This window comes from Sciurus carolinensis, chromosome 11, assembly GCF_902686445.1.
Source record: "Sciurus carolinensis chromosome 11, mSciCar1.2, whole genome shotgun sequence".
Classification (NCBI taxonomy): domain Eukaryota; kingdom Metazoa; phylum Chordata; class Mammalia; order Rodentia; family Sciuridae; genus Sciurus; species Sciurus carolinensis.
Genome location: NC_062223.1, coordinates 118,541,890 through 118,547,071, shown reverse-complemented (window position 1 = coordinate 118,547,071; position 5,182 = coordinate 118,541,890).

Sequence of the window (5,182 nt, the reverse complement as noted above, 5' to 3'; positions counted from 1 at the left end):
AAAGAAGCTGGTAAGTGATGGAATCTTGATTTGGGAGGGGTTTGAATGCAGAAAGAGCTCCTAGTATATTAATGGCCTGTAATTCATTGCTCCAACCAGTCTATGGTAAGTTCTAGAAAAAGTTACCCACTTGTTAAGCTTTTCAGTTCTACAGAAAAGCTGAAAGAATATGCATTTTGAACACTATTATTCGTCAGGATTCATGGATTATTGACAGTTTCCTGCATTTGTTTATATAGACTTTATTCTTTTGGCCAAAATATTGAGGGGTGTCATATCACACTTCTAAAGATCTTAGCATACATCTTCTAATGAGGACATTCTACTTGACACCTTTTTCACACCTGGGAAAATTATGTAAAACACATTCAAATGAACTGCTGGTCTGGGTACACAGTTCTTTGCCAAAATATTTGGGGGCCCATGCAGACCTACAGTGAGCTAAAGCAGGTCTCCCCAGCAGGGGTTGAGTACGGTGCAGCTCATCTTGGAGCAGAGTGGCTTGACCTGGATGGGAATGATCAGGCCTGGTCCTGGATAAAGACCTCGGCTTCCCCTTTAAAATCTAGAAACGGCTACCTTTGTGTTAAAGGCATTGTTCCCTGAGGGCCTTTGGGTGCTAGGAATTGATCTCGGAGCCTTGCACATGCTAGTGGAGCCCTGTACCACTGAGCTCTATGCCCTAGTCCCCTAAAAGGCCTTTTTTTTTTTTTCCCCAAGACTTCAGATTTAACCCCTTAAAAGGATTAACCCTTTGAGGCATTCAGAAACATTGGTGTGTGCATGTATTGGAGAGTGAACCCAGGGGTGCTTTACCACTGATCTACATCCCTGTCCTTGTTTTTCACTTTGAGACAGGGTCTCTAAATTGCCCACGCTGCCCTCAAACTTGCAATCTTCCTGCCTCATCCTTCTGAGTCGCTGAAATTGCAGGCGCGCTCCTCCTCCTCCACCTCATCTTTTTCCACTTGGGTCTTCTTGCTATTCAGCTTTTCCACTTCTGCTGATTTTAGAACTAAGCAACTGCTTTGTGTGTCATCTGGAGATTGAATCCATGGCCCTCCAGCAAGCTGGGCAAGAGCTCTACCACCCCCATCCCCGATTTTAGAACTGAGAAGCTGAAGTCTCTAGGTAAGGTGAGGATTTCACGGAGATTCTTCCTGCCTTCCCTGCTCCAGACGCTTGGAAAAACCACAGCTTACCTAGTCCACCCTTGCTGAGGCAAGCACCAGCTGTGTGCTGAGGCCTATGTTTTGCTGTTAAACCCACTTCATGGGGGGGCCGTTTTTCTGGGCATTGCCAAGAGTGGAGAAGGGGGATTGGAAGCAGTGACTCAAACCCCTACAACTTCTTGAGGGACCCAGACTTGCTTGGCCTCCCTCAAAGTGTGTGGCCCAAACCAGGATAAGATTTTGTGTGTGTGTGTGTGTGTGTGTATGGTGGTGGTGCTGGAGATCAAACCCAAGGTCCTGTGCTTGTGAGGTAAGCACTCTACCAACTGAGCTATATCCCCAGCCCCAGGATAAGATTTTAAAGCCGGTGACTTCCCCCAAGCCACAGGTGGATAAGATCCTGTTCAAAATGGAAACAGTAGGCTTGTAGTTGAGTGGATGGGACTCCTTACACCTCTCCAACTAGCTTCTCGCTAGAGGTAGAAGCCACTCTGCATTTTCGTTATCTTCTACTGGGGAGCAGATGGTAACGAAGAGGTAGGCACTCATCTCAGGCCCTCCGCATCTGCTGCCCGCTCTCCACTGAGTCTACTGTGCTTTCTCATCCCCATGGCAGCAGGCCCTGGTGTCACACAGACCCCAAACACAGATCTGTCCCCACATTTGTGTCCGCTTCCTCCTCTAGCAACTAGGATTTCTTCCCCGGTTCTTTGTTGGTATTCCTGCAGGCCTTCCCATAAGGGAGGTGCTCCCCCTGCGGTTGCTCTTGTGTGACCTTGAACTGGGTCTTAACATACCGATGGTTCCCTGGTTCCAGTTTATAGAATTAATTTAAGTGACCAGTGCTATTTCTATGAAGATTTAGAATTAGAATAAGGTACCCTTCATGCTTTCATTTTGGCAGCGAGGATGCTGAGCACTGGAGAAGGCCTGCTCAAGGGCAGCATCACCTGTCAGTGGCAGAGGCAGGATGGAAACCCCCAGGTGTCTTTCCATCAGTTTCATGCCTTTTGGTTGAATTATCAACAGCATTTTGCAGGAATTGTTCCTACCCTATGTCATTAGGAATTGAGCTAAACAGCAAGGTTACATTCACATGTGTCAGTAGAAAAACCAGCATAATCTACCTGGGCCCTACTAGGTCTGAGCTGGACACTTCTGAGGGTCCCCATCCCTCATCACCCTATGAGTACAAACAAGTGTCTGTGCAGGATACAAAAAGCAACAGAAAAGGACTAACGAGTATCGTCCAAGCAAATTATTTAATCTCGCTGGGCCTCAGTTTCCTCATCTATCATCTGAGCAATAATATTAAAGTTGAAGTTCAGTTAAAAACAGGAGTATGGCCAGGCTTGATGTCACATGCCTATAATCCCAGTGATTTGGGAGGCTGAAGCAGGAGGATCACAAGTTCAAGGTCAGCCTCAGCAATTTAGCAAGGCCCTAAGCAGTTTAGTGAGACTCTGTCTCAAAATATAGGAAGGGCGAGGGACATGGCTCAGTGGTAAAGTGCCCCTGGGTTCAATCCCCAGTACCAAACAAAAAACAGAGTATGGCACATAGTAGGTACTCAACCTATGTCCATTTCCCATCTGAGCCCCGCTGAGATTCTCCCAACAAGTGATCCTCAGCAAATGTTTAATTCCCCTCACTCTCTGGATACCTCTGCCACCTTTCTTCCACACCACTTACTTGATAGAGGCTTACATTTAGAGCCTCTATCCAGCTTAGGGATAGTCTTAAGGATGCATAGCAGGTATAGCATTGCCCAAACTGGACAGAAATTGTGTGCTAGAGTCACTAAATGGACATTTCAAAGTCAGGGCATGAGCTTCCTTGATCTCCTGATCTTTGGGGTGATCTGCCCTTTGGAGATGGTGATGAGCCAGGGCCACTGAGCTACTGTCTTCTAGGCCCCTAAAGACTAGGTAAGACCCAAGAACCAGGGGACAGAGGTCAAGCTCCAGGGTGGCAGTGAGCAAGGAGGAGGAGGAGGTTTGGCAGAAAAGGAGGGGGACACCTAACACATACCTATAATGCCGGTCCTGGTAGCAAGGAGAAAGGAGGGCATTTCCAACTGGAGGAAGATGGACAGGCAGGATGGACACAGCCTGTTCCAGAGACAGAAAAGAGGCCAACCTGGCTGGAGTGGAAAGGTTTGAGCAGGAGAACTGACTGGAGGGACAGCTAGAGAGCTGGAGTCCTGCACTAGAACAGTCTCACTGACCACACACTGATGGGGAGGGCCACTCACAGTGGAGGAGAGTGAACAGTGGCCAGTCCACATGAGGGACTTACAGGGATCCATGGTCTCAGGAATAAAGGTGCAAGCCCAGTGGAGCTTCTGGGGATGGAGCCTCATGCAGGTACCACATTAGCATGCCATGTCCCCTGGCTTGTTAATTGCATCCTCAGTGATAGGCAAGACAACCCATGAGGACAGCTCTACAGCAGTGAGGAACAGAGAGCAGCAGGTGTCACTGCTGAGACAGGTTGGAAGACCTTAAGGAAAAGGCAAGAAGGTCAAGCCCTTGGACCTGTAGGAAGGAGGAAAGGGACGCCCAAGAGGCAGCCAGACAGAAGTGAGAAACTTCTCACCTTGGGCCCAGGCCGACCTCTTCACACAGGCTCCAGATAACTGTCCTTGCTCACAAGTCCTCTTGGCCTCAACCCATTGTACAAGTTTATAGGAAGAACATGGGAAATAGTAAAGAAAATGGGGGCAGAGCGAAGGTGGGAGAAAGAACATAAAAGTGAAAGCCAGGCGTCCAACAGACCCAGCTCCCACATTCAAACTGGCTCTTTGCCAGCTGTACAACTTTGGGCAAAAGCGCTTAACTTCGAGGGCCTCAGCTACGTGTGGAAAATGGGAACAAAATCTCCTCTCTGGCCTTACCTCCCAGGACTGGTGTGAGGAACAAATAAGATGAAGAACTGAGGGGTCTGCCTTCAATCTCTCTCATGCTGGGCCTTTGTGTTTTCGTTTTTGTTTTCTTTCATTTGTGGTGCTGGGAATGGAACCCAGAGGTGCTGTACCACTGAGTCACATCCCCTGCCCTTTTTATTTTTTGTTTTGAGACAGGGTCTCACTAAATTCCTGAGTCTGGCCTTTTACTTGTGATCCTCCTGCCTCAGCCTCCTGTGTTGCTAGGATTACAGGAATGCACCACCATGCCTTTTTAAACTAAATTTCACCAAACAAACAAAATTACTAAAAAGGGCAGCATTGTTTTACACATTTGCAAATCTCCTGAACATCTGGTCTAACAGAAGACAGCTGGACTCTCATCCCTTTTGCATTCCATGCGTCACCAAATCACACATCACAGAACATCTGGAAAAACTGCATCGAGTGCAGAAACTGAGAAAGGCGAATAACATCTTAGTGTTATTAGGAAAATAGTTCTGACCTCTCAAACCCTCTAAAGAAGTCCCTGGGCCGCACTTTGAGAACCACCACACTGAACCAGGAGCTACTTGAGACGAGGATAACTGTCGCCCCGTCAGCACTGCACCCAGCCAGGCCTGGCTCAGCAACCTCTCAATGAACGGTCACCAGGAGCAGAGCCAAGGGGCGTGGCCCTCCAACTCCACATCCTCCAAGCTCAGCACAAGGCCACTCTGCCGGGCTCGGGCCCAGGCGATCTGTGTGGTAAGGAACCCTACTCGGTCTGATCCAACCAGTATGGTAAGAAGAGAACTTGTCCCTATGGTGACCAAAAAGGACCTTCCCTAAAGCTGGGCACACACACTTGTAATCCCAACAACTCAGAAGGCTGAGGCAGGAGGATCACAAGTTCAAGGCCAGCTTGGACAACTTAGCAAGGCTCTATCTCAAATTTTTCAAAAAGGTGGGGAGGTCAGGGGGGTCACTCAGTGGTAGAGTGCCCCTGGTTCAGTCCCTCGCTTGAAAAAAAAATTATTTAGAGATCGAGTGCTGCTGGACTCAAGGGTCCTGGAAAAGGTTTGCCCTTGCAGACAGAGCACCTCAGGCCCTCCAGAGGGTGGAT